The sequence below is a fragment of the Bufo gargarizans genome, chromosome 2 (assembly GCF_014858855.1).
Source record: "Bufo gargarizans isolate SCDJY-AF-19 chromosome 2, ASM1485885v1, whole genome shotgun sequence".
NCBI classification, from domain to species: Eukaryota; Metazoa; Chordata; class Amphibia; order Anura; family Bufonidae; genus Bufo; species Bufo gargarizans.
The window spans coordinates 455,907,441-455,920,010 of NC_058081.1; the positions used below are offsets into that span (position 1 = coordinate 455,907,441).

General features: G+C 43.6%; 1 pseudogene; it reads right to left on the reverse strand.

Annotated features, from left to right (window-relative positions):
- Positions 1–2,845: 2,845 nt before the first annotated feature.
- Positions 2,846–5,165, reverse strand: LOC122926015 (annotated as a pseudogene).
- Between the last annotated feature and the right edge of the window lie 7,405 nt (positions 5,166–12,570).

Genomic DNA, 12,570 nt, shown 5'->3' on the forward strand with positions numbered 1-12,570 from the left:
TGTGTCTTCTATAGCTGCACAGTACGACTGGTAGGCTCTGCTGTGTACGCCAGCAGGCTATGCCTGTCCCTCGGACGGTGACTGTGGTCCTGGGGTATTACTTATGTTGTTTGTACTTGTGTTAATACTGTCTCCAAAGTAAAGTTTATATTCTTGCATATAAAGCTGGTGTCAGTGTTGCTTCCATGTCTGTGACTTTGCTGTATCCTGGGGAGCCCACCCCGGTACACGGCTTACGAAAGTGAAATACATGAAGTTTAAAGATGATGGTAGCGGGGGAAAAGAGGGGGGGAGACACATGGCAAGGAACAGCTACAGCAAAAGGCCCAAACAATAAACACTGCGTCCGATCTCCAAACATGACATCACGTGCAGCCCGGGTAACTCTTACTTCAGCCGGATTGCTGTAAAGAAACTTTTCATACGAGACGAACGAAGCAAAGTGAAACTTGTAAGATTTATAGGAACCAATTCTTATTACCAACAAACAAAAATGAAAAGCAAATGGAAGTATTTAGGCCCAAACGAGCAAACCTGAGGTAGCAGATTCTGAGGCGAAGCCTCCCGTTCGCTAGCAAAGTCGGATCCGACCGGCCTGGAGAGACAGCCCCGGCCCAACCTACTTACGTAGTATGGCGCGTGCATGCTACGGTAGCAGAGAGCAAAATAACACGCTCCATGCTGCAAAGAAAGAATCCTACCACCAGAGAACCTAGTGTGCTAATGACACCCAGCGGCAGCTGTGCACCTGAAAACACACACCTGTGAGTGAGGGTGTGGCTCGTATATGAAGAGCCTCCGCCCCTCCCACAAATGCAGGCTGACTAATCAGCCTTACCAACATATATATATATATATATATATATATAATCCACATTATACAGTATAGACTATGACACCCAACAGTATATAGTATACAATATATACCATAACTCCGCACAGTATATGATATACCACAGTATATAGTGCCCTACAATATGCAGTATACAATATAGCACCCAATAGAATGGAGTATTCATTATAGCACCCCACAGTATATTGTACCCTAAAGTATACAGTATAACACCCCACAGTATTCAGTACCTCACAGTATGCAGTATACATTATAACACCCCATAATATGCAGTACAATACAGTATACAGTATAGAACAATGAAGTATACAGCATAACACTCCACAGTATATAGTACCCTGCAATATGCAGTATAATACCCCATAGTATACAGTATAGCACCACCTAGTGCCCTACATTATACAGTATGACACTCCAAAGTATATAGCACCCCATACTATGCAGAATATATGCATGTATAGTACTATATATAGTAACACCCTCTGTCACCTTTCCTGATGTAATCTCCACATAAAACTATGGAAAATGTTACCTGCAGCAACATTCCTCCTGCTGAAAAAGTATGTATGTGAGCCTGTGACACTGCCATGTGACCAGTATGTCATCTTTTCCTTTCTCCTTTGTCATACCAGCATCACTCTACTTCTTTGTAATGAGCGTTTTGGGCAGTGAATGGTCCTACAGAAATGCCAGCCCTGAAGCTGCCAACCCAAACTCCCATATAATCTGCCATTGTTTCCAAGCTCAAATGTGGTTAGATTTGGTTCTTTTAGTTGTCTGTAGTGGTAAAGATTGCTAACGTCAAGGTCTCTAGAATATATGTATTTCATAACTTGAACAAACATTTTAATCACCTACAAGTTGGTAATTAAGGCAATTTTGCTATCCACTGCAGCCCTTCTTATGACAAATATATCATGCACATACTTTGTGTTACTGTTTAGCAGGTTAATTATCAGGTCAATAGTGCCTTATTTGATCAACTTGTAGTTTGAGATATGGACTGTGCCTCCTGGGGTAGCCAAGTAAGATCTATAATACTGTAAGAATACCTTTTTTATTCAGCCAGTAAGCAGTGACCTCAGTAGCATACAACTAAAACCCCTTGTCACGGCCTATGGTATGTGGTGTGACACTTTCCTGCATTTGGTTGTCCGTGGCAACGTGTGGTCTTTAGTGAGTGTGGTGGCAGTGTCCCAGCCCTTTGGCTGATCCCCAGGACATGATTGTCACACATGCCGTTGCCCGCGGCAATAGGTGTAGTGTATGTTATTGTGTGTATTCCCCTTTAAGTGGCCGTCTTCCCTTACCTTTTGTTTGAAGGGTTAATTCCCTTCTGTGTCTATGAACACTGGGTGTGTTTGTTGGGTGTGGCTACTTGGGCCTATAAAGCCTCACTGTTAGCTCCAGTCTGTGGGTTACTTCAGCCATGCTTAGCTGGAGCAGCCTCCTGTTATTTCACCTGCCAGTGGGGGCCACCCTTGTGGTCATAAGTTTATGTCAAGTTTATGTGTGATGTCTATTTGATGTTTTCCTTGTTTTTCTGTGCAGCTATGGATCTGGGTCTCTGTGTGTGGATGCGTTGTGATCTTCAGCTTGCCAGCACAGGGATCTAGTCAGTAAGGCTGTGGCAGGTAGGTGGAACTGGTTCAGTTCACCTGCCATATCCATAGATCTGTTTGTGTTTTCCCTGCAGCTTGGCCAGTAAGACCCCTGTTCCTCCGTGTCCAGAAGGAACAGGCCGTCTTACCCTGACTCCTAGTCCAGGGACCGGTCGGAGGGTGAGTTAGGGATCCGAGGTTCCTGAGCATGGGTCCTCCTACCTTAAAGGTCGGCCCATGCAGCTAGGAGTTAGGGTCAGATTAGGGATGCGATTAGGAGGTGACCTGCTCCCTAATTCTGTTTTCCTTGCCGAGCAGGGGTTAACATCATCTGGCATTGCACGGCTGAGGGTTTTCCCCATCCTCAGCCGTGACACCCCTCCTCTTTAAGTTAATGGGCTCTACTGGGATAGAATGAATTATGGCTTTCAATCAAAACTCCCTTTTGGGGCAGTTTGAAACCAGTACAGATCATGGCCTTGAGGAAGGCAGAGTAGATGTTTTGGACCCTAATGCAAACCACATTACTGGTAGATGCTATTTCACAATGTAGCATAGGATCATCTCCCTTCAAGTGAGGCTAGGAAAACTTTGATGCCAACATAAACTGCAAGGATGATGGGGCTCTCTAATGGGGAGGACTCTCATCAACTATTTCTCCAATCATGACTTTTTTGGTCACATAAATAAATTCAACCCCCAAAATCTTGTACGCAAATGGTTAAAGAGCAGGAGGCTCACAGATTGCATTCAACCACCAGGACATAATTTACTCTGACAAGGAACTGCACATTGAGGGGTCCAGAAATGACAAAAGCATTTGCATTTTGTTGGTTGCAATTTAACTTTCTCAAGTGCCCCCTGGCTGATTTTCTATGTGGGAATCATAAGTGTATCATTCCCTAAATGAACTCCTGCCTTCTCCATATGTTCTGAAATAGCATCATAAATGACACAGTCTTCTTTGGCAACAGCATCCATCTCCACTTTTCGTGCTCCTTAAAGAACCAGGTGATCAACACTGGGCACACTTGTGAAAAGTGGATGGCTTTAGGTAGGAAGCTCTTCAGTTCTTCTCAAATACGCCACCTCTGAGCACATAGGAAGGATATAGTAGGCATGGGTAACCAACAGTCTTTGTAAAATACAAAGCATCATTCAGAGAGTTAACTGCTTTCCATGGTCCTTGGCCAATCTGAAGCTTATCCAGGACAGCAGAGAACATGGAATGGTCTTCAGTAGTGATGAGCGGCAGGGGCAATATTCGAATTTGCTATATTTTGCAAATATTTGCGTAGAATATTCATTATATATTTGAGAATTCACTAATTCAAGATTATTTTCTTGATCGCGAAAAATAGGCAGTGTAATATTTGTGTAATGCACTTGAAATACAGGCGTGGGTCACTATAGCTACATTTTTCAAGCTACTAGAAGTTTCCTGAGACTGGAGAAAATGTTAATAGCTTTATATGCAGATAGAGTGCTCCAACATATTCGCGATTGCGAAATCGTCACCAATGATGCGAATAATTTGGCGCAATACATGCAGCTTCACATTTTAACAGGTCTGACTACTTATTAGTGATTGGTGCACTAAATATTGTTGTGAACTTGTGACATCACAGCACTATGTATGTACAATATGTATGTATGTAGCATAGATACATACATACATACATACAGCACTATACATGTAGCATGTATGTATGGACAGCATGAACAGCCCTATATTACTAACCTACACTGACTATCTCCCACTAACTATCTAAATTATATATATAAGCTAACTAACTAACTAATGTAATGACACAGATCTGCAAAATACTGCATACAAGGGCTGCTGGTAAGGTTCTTATATAGTAAGTGGTAGGCAACTTTCCTATTGGTTGCTAGGGATGTTGCTAAGCTCTGACAAAGACATTTCAGCCTTCTCATTGGCCCACAAGCAAGAAGGGAGGTTACTGTTGAAAAAAAAAATCTAGAATATTCAAAATTACAAATATATATCACTATATTCTAAATATTCACGAATTCTCGAAGTGCCGATATTTGCAAATAATATTCGCTATTTGAATATTCAAGACCAACACTAGTCTTCAGCTCTATGAATCTGCAGTGGGCTAGTGCCCATTCCATTCTTCTATAGAGGAACTGCCAAATTGTTGGGGATATGCCATCTCTTGACTTAGGCTGACATCTGCTGCCCATGCTTTGTTTATTGAAGTTTGCAGTGAAGCCATACATGACTGGATGACATATTTCTAGTGCCTTCTGGAAAGCCACCCTTCTACAACTCTTTATAGTGTAGCCAACCAATCCTGAGGGACCACTGAAGTTATCCAAATCACAGAGGTATCTAGTCATGTAGTCCAGACTGTAAGTCAAAGCATTAGGTGTTTTTTCTAGATACACCTTTCCTAATCTTTGGTAGTAGTATACCAAGGCAGTAATGAAGGCCAAGGATACCAGGTGGCTTTAGAAGCTAAAGCAGGCTTATGGAAGAATTGTTCATTGACTTCAATGATGGCACACTCCAGTGAAGTTGGATGGAAAGCAAATTGGCCATTAAATTTACCAATAATTCCCAAGTGATGCATATTAATAGAACAGGCACTCTGCATCTGACATTCTTCATTGGGCAGAGCCTGAAAGGGAGTTACAGCAACTAAGTTCCCTATGTGGACTGTCATAGCTTCCAAATGTTCCATATTGCTGATGGGCACATGGCAAGGCACAACAAGGAAGGAGCAACATATGGATTTTGGTGGGCAGAGTTAAATGGGATAATTTTAAGTTGCTATGTCACATTTGAAGACCCCTGAAAAAATATCATGTTTTGATGTCTCAATTTTCTGAAAGCCATATTTTTTTAAAACTTTCTTCCTATCGTCTTGTGTAGGGGCTTGTTTTTTTGCAGTAAGAGTTGATGTTTTTATTGGCACCATTTTTGGGTACATAAGATTATTTTGATCATTCAATATTACCCTTTTTGGGGGCAAGGTGACCAAAAAATTGCTGTTTTGGCACGTTTTTTATTTTTATTTTTTTACAGCATTCACCTGATGGTAGATCATGTGATTTTTTTTTTTTTTTTATAGATCTGGTTATTATGGATGCAGCGATATTTAACTTTTTATTAAAAATCGCTTGATGAAGGGAAAAGGGGCACTTTTTTTCACTGCAAACTTTAATTTGTTAGATTTTTATAAAACACCTTTACTTACTTTTTTCCCATGTTTTATTTTTATCCCAGGACAGGGACCAACATTTCAGGGCTTGATCCCTGTTTCAATGTAGTACAATATATGCTGTATTGCACAACATTGAAACTGTCAGTTTTACATTGTCCGTGTGCCTGTGAGACTGGGGGCTGGTTCTCACAGGCTTTTGGATATAGCAGACCCCGAGGCCTTTGCAAGGCCTGGGGTTACCATGGCATCCATTGGCCTCATATCATCGCAGCACAGAGGGCCAATGGAGAGACAGAGAGAGCCCCCTCCCTCTGCGCTCCTTTTACATGCTATGGTCATCATTGATCGCAGCATATAAAGGGATAATCTACCGGTATTGGCATTTACAGCTATGTGGATATAGCAGGTTACAGCCGGGCCCCTGTGAAGCTCCTGTGCCTGCCCAATCATCTTGATAGGCTAGTATGTCAATTTGCAGGAAGTCACTTCTTGCTGTGACATACCAGTATGCCATGGGGTTAAACAGATAACTCTTAAATGAGTGATAATCACAGTTTTTATAATTTTATTAATTGTCATTATTTATACTTGTATGATAATATTTCCTCAACCTAAATAATAACAAATGCTTAAAAAAAACTTTTAAAACAATTGAGTTTGCATTACATAGCATAAACATACCTTATTGCAGAGTTAACACATTATACAAGTTGTTACATTTTATGGCAGTAGTTGCCAAGTAAAAAAGTACCTTAAAAAATAAACCCTTTGAGATAAAACTATTTTGGGCCTTAAAGAGATTGTCCCATGAAGACAACTATCCACATTATAAGGTATGTGTCTAATCAGTGGGGTGTCTTACCAGTAGGGTTCCTGGCAATTCTGAAAATGGTAGACTGTTCTCCACCTTTTGAATGGAGTCACAGACACACATGCATGCTTCTGTTCCTTTTTAACTCTATTGGGTTGCTTGAGATAGCAGAGTGCTTATTCTGTACTTACGGTACTGATCTCTGGCAGTCCCATAGCATTGAATAACGTGGTGGACATGCATTTCTATCTGCCACTCTATTCTAATGTGCAGCAATAGCCTCTGTTCTCATTATCAGCAGGGGTCCTAGTGGTCAGACCTCCACTATTCAAAAATGTATCCCCTAGTCTCTATATCCTCTATATGTTTATATCACTGTAGCCATATCACAAGCTTTTTTTGTGTGAGATAAGTTATATTTTAATTGCTACATAAAATGTATGACTTTTATTGGGGAGGTGGATAACAAATTCCGTGAATTTTTTGGACGATTGCTTTATAGGCATTTTTGTGCTATATAAATGACAGGTTAGCTATAATCTGCAACTTATTATGTATATAAGTTATTATGTATGCCCAATACCCTTGGAAAGCTGTTTTCCCACATGACATGCTTTTGTCTGCACCTCTAAGCCAAGCCATCTATCCAGTCCTGAGCAGAGTATGAGGTGTATGCCCAAAATAATTACTCATAGCATCTGGAGACATCTTTGTTTAAGTAAACATAGAGCACTCCAGCCAATACCGCATTTAGTACTTCTATATATCTAATGCAATCAAAATGAAAGGTATATTTTGATATAGCTACTGCATATACAATATGATTACATCACAGATTATTTTGTAATATGCCATATATATAAGAATATAAAATTATATTACTGAATACTAGTGTTGATCAAGCATGCTCAGCCAAACACCATGCTCGGAAAATGGCGTTAGAGGAATATTTTTTATTTAACTTTTCAGAGACCCAAAATTCCTTTTAAGGACTATTGTGTGCGGCAGCAGCAATATATATTCTTAGTGCAAACTGTGTTAAATAGCTAAAACTTTACAGACCCAAAAGTCATTTTAAGAACTATTGTGTGTGGCAGCAATATCTAGTTTTAGCGTATCCTGCGCTACATAGCGTGCAATAGTAAGGTCGCTGCAGACAAGGACATTGGCTGCGCCACATCTTCAGTGTAAATTGTGCGCATCCCAAAAATATTTGTGACATATAGTGTACTTTTTCAATAGATGGTGTCCGCTGTGTACAGTGACATTAGCTGCACCACATCTCCAGTGTAAAGTGTGTGCATCCAAAAAATATCTGTGACATCCAGTGTACTTTTTACGTAGATGGTGTCCGCTGTGGACAGTGACATTAGCTGCGCCACATCTCCTGTGTAAAGTGTGCGCATCCAAAAAATATCTGTGACATCCAGTGTACTTTTTCTGTAGATGGTGTCCGCTGTGGACAGTGACATTAGCCGCACCACATCTCCAGTGTAAAGTGTGTGCATCCCAAAAATATCTGTGACATCCAGTGTACTTTTTCGGTAGATGGTGTCCGCTGCGGACAGTGACATTAGCTGCACCACATCTTCAGTGTAAAGTGTGCGCATCCCAAAAATATCTGTGACATCCAGCATACTTTTTCTGTAGATGGTGTCCGCTGCGGACAGTGGCATTAGCTGCGCCACATCTCCGGTGTAAAGGGTGCGCGTCCCAAAAATATCTGTGACATACAGTGTACTTTTTCCTTAAATGGATAACATTTTATATGAAGAAGGTAAGCAACAAGGGACGGGAAGTGGCCGTGACCCTGGGTGCGTTGAAACTGTGCCTGCTGCCAGAGCACAAGAAAACAATCATCCACGATACCTAGCTTCATGTCCCAGTTTGCAGGGCGGTGCAGGATACCACTCTCAAAGTCAGACCAGTGCGACCAGGTGGTGGGTTGGATTGCAGCAGATAATGCTTCCAGTTGGTTAAGCACCACCCTGTCTTCCACCAAGTCCAGTCTCGGTAGCCAGGGATCTGCTTAACACAATCCTCACCTTTATCTTCCTTCCTCTCACCATGGAGAATCTGGGCAAACAAGTGATCCAACACTCAGATATTTTGAGGACCTCTTTTCATTGCCATTCCTTGATTTGGCCCTCTCGCTAAGCACACTTGAAGAGGGACAGATCTTGTGCCCTGATTATCAAACTCTTGAGCATCCACAGTCACAAGAAGATGACGGTGGGGAACGGCAATTACTGTTTAATGAAGTGGATGATAATGACAAACAGATGCCAAAAAGTCCATGGCAATTACTGCCTCAATAGGTTGATGAAGAAGATGAGACACAGTTGTCAATCACTGAGGTTGTGGTTATGTCAACAAGTCAGGAGGATGATCAGAGTGAGGAAGTGGAAGAGGAGGTGGTGGACGAGGAAATCACTGACCCAACCTGGAAAGGTGGCAAGCCGAGCGAAGACAGCAGTACAGAGGGGGAGGGATCCGCAGCACCGCAACAGGCTGGAAAAGGCAGTGATGTGGCAAAAGGGAGAATGCAGGCCACGCCAAACAAGCCCACAACTGTTCCATGGAGCAACCCCTTGCGGAAATCTCCCTTGCCAAGGGGAAGGTATTCAACAGTATGGCGCTTTTTTTGAAGAAAGTGCGGACAACAAAAGAATAGTAGTTTGTAAACTCAACACCACCAGCATGATCTGCCACATGGCATCCAAGAACCGTAATAAGAGAGACAAACTTATGGGTCCACAATTTGTGTCTGCGGGTCACACCACTGCCTCCTCTTCCCCTGTGATACATGCTGGCCAATCCCCTGTCGAAGGCGCAGGCCCGTATGCCTCCCGCCCTGCACCTGGACCTTCGCAAGCACAATCAGTGACCACATCCACTTCTGTGTCCCAGCGCAGTGTCCAAATGTCCTTACACCAGGCCTTTCAACGCAAAAGCAAATACCCAGCTTTTCCAAATTACTGGCCCTGGAAATGTTGCCATTTAGGCTTATGGACACTGAGGCCTTCCGCAGCCTGATGTCCGCCATGCCCGCCTTACACCAACATGTGTCCCGTAACATCACACGTGTCCTTAACCACGGACACATGGACAAGTGCACATGACGGCACACTGGGTTGTGGAGGCCGGGAGCGAGTCGTACCCTGGAATGGCACAGGTGCTACCGACGCCAAGGATTGCGGGCCCTACGTCGGTCAGGGTTTCCGCCCGCAAATACGTTAATGGCTCCAACCCCCACTTCTCCTCCTCCACTGCAGCACTAGTCAGCCATCAGTCGGTAGCTGGAAGCAGTGAAGCACTGCAGTGGGGAAACGGCAACAGGCCGAGCTGAAGCTGATATACTTAGGGGACAACTGCACACCGCCACAGAGCTGTGGCAGGGGATAAGAGACCAGACTGAGCTGTGGCTCTCACCCCTCAACCTACAACCAGGCATGGTTGTGTCTGATAATGGCCATAACTTGGTGGCTGCTTTGGAGCTTGGCAAGCTCAGACACATCCCATGCTTAGCCCACGTGTTCAACCTTGTGGTTCAACGGTTTCTCAAAATCTACCCCAATTTGCCTGAGCTACTGGTGAAGGTGCGCCACGTGTGTGCTCATTTCAACAAGTCATCCACAGCTTCAGCCGGTCTGTCAACGCTGCAGCAGTACTTGAAATTGCCAGCTCACTGGCTGTTGTGCAAAGTGAGCACGTGCTGGAACTCCACGTTACACATGTTGGCCAGGCTTTATGAGCAGCAGAGGGCAGTAGTGGAATACAAGCTACAACATGGTTATTGCCTTTCCAGTCGGCTTCTGCTATTCATATGCAAGGAGTGGGCATGGATGTATGACCTCTCTGAGGTTTTAAGAAACTTTGAGGAATCAACACAGATGGTGAGCGGCGATAATGCTATTATCAGTGTAACCATCCCACTTCTGTGTCTACTCAAACGCTTGCTGCTCACATTTAAGGACGACACTTTGCATGTGGAAGAGGTGAAAATTGGGGAAGACATTGCACAGGGTGATAGCCAGACCACCCTCAGCTCGTCTTCTCAGTGCAACTTGAACGATGAAGAGGAGGAGAAGGAGGAGCAGGAGACGGTTGCCTCTGCTACAGAGGGTAGTACCCATGGAAGCTTAATTCCATCTGTTCAGCATGGGTGGGCAGAAGAGGAGGAAAAGGATAAGGAGATTGAGCGTCATCCTCCTGATGACGACAGTGAAGTCTTGCCTGTTGGTACTCTGGCACACATGGCTGACTTCATGTTAGGCTGCCTTTCCCGCGACCCACGTATTTTAGACAACACGGATTACTGGTTGTTCACCCTTCTCGACCCCCGCTACAAAGAGAACTTCTCATCTCTCATTCCTCAGGTGGAGAGGACGAGCGAAACGGCGCAATACCAGAGGGGCCTTGTTTAAAAATTGCTCCAAAAATTTCCATCTGACAACCCTGGCGGCAGAGTCCGTACTTCCTTGGGCAACCGAGGAGGGGAGACAAGGGGAACACACAGCAGTTCCAACAGAGGCATTGCAACACTTTCCAAGGCCTGGGACAGTTTCATGACACCCTGCCAGCACGCTCACCCTGATGCATGGCCTAGTGTCACAAGGAGGTAAAAATTTTGGAAGATGGTGAAGGAGAACATAGCAGTCCGTGTCAGCGTCCTCAATGAACCCACAGCTCCTTACGACACTTGGGTGTCCAAGCTGGACACGTGGCACAAACTGGCGCTCTACAACTTGGAGGTGCTGGCCTGCCCTGCTGCCAGCCTTTTGTCAGATCAGGTATTTAGAGCTGCTGGTGGCATTAAAACAGATAAGTGTATCTGCCTAGCAACTGAAAATGCTGAGAGGTTGACTCTTAGTAAAATGTCTAAATTAAATATGACAAAAACACATAAAACAAACAGTGAAAATTAGCAGCAAATGGAAACCCCCCAAAGAGAGGACAAACGAAGAGGGGGCAGCAGAGTCAGCGAGCCACACCAGTAGGCTGTTTCTTTTATGTGTTTTTGTTATATTTAATAAACATATTTTACTATTTTCAATACGGAGGTTGTGTTTACTTGATATCAGTTATGGTGATTTAGCATTTAAAATGCCTCTGTTCATCAGATATTAGTATCCAAATTTTTCTCATTTGGTGCTTTCTTATAAAAATTAACAAGGCCTGGATTGACCTTCACTTCTCGACTCCACCAGAGGAAATCTGATGAACATGAAGGCCCTTTAAATGTGTTGTTTATAATGTACTAAATACACTGTATTCCACCACAAAAAGGGTGTATGGTTGAATCTTCCTTTTCTCTTCCTCCTCCTCCTCTTACATCATATCAACATGCTTATTTGTCGCATATAATGCCCTTGCATATAATGCCCTCCCATATAATTTTTTAGAGGGTCAGCTCTCCTGCAGGCCCACAAATATAATTTTTTAAAGGGTCAGCTCACCTGCAGGCCCTCGCATATAATTTTATAGAGGGTCAGCTCACCTGCAGGTCCCCGCATATAAAGTTTTACAGGGTCAGCTCACCTGGAGACCCTCACCTACAATCTTTTACAGGGTCAGTTCACCTATAGGCCCTCACCTACAACCTTTTAGAGGGTCAGATCACCAGCAAGCTCTCACCTACAATCTTTTACAGGGTCAGCTCACCTGCAGACCCTCGCATATAATGTTTTTCAGGGTCAGCTAACCTACAGGCCCTTGCATATAATGTTTTACAGGGTCATCTCACCTGCTGGCCCTTGCACATAATGTTTTACAGGGTCAGCTCACCTGCAGGCCCTCACCTACATTCTTTTATAGGGTCAGCTTACCTGTAAGCCCTTGCATATAATGTTTTACAGGGTCAGCTCATTTTTAGGCCCTCACCTACAACCATTTAGAGGGTCAGCTAACCTTTAGGCCCTCACCTACAACCATTTAGAGGGTCATCTCACCAGCAGGCCTTCACCTACAATCTTTTACAGGGTCAGCTCACCTGCAGGCCCTTGCATATAATGTTTTTGATGGTCAGTTGAACTGCATGCCCTCGCATATAATGTTTGACTGGGTCAGCTCACCAGCAGGCCCTCACCTACAATCTTTTATAGGGTCATC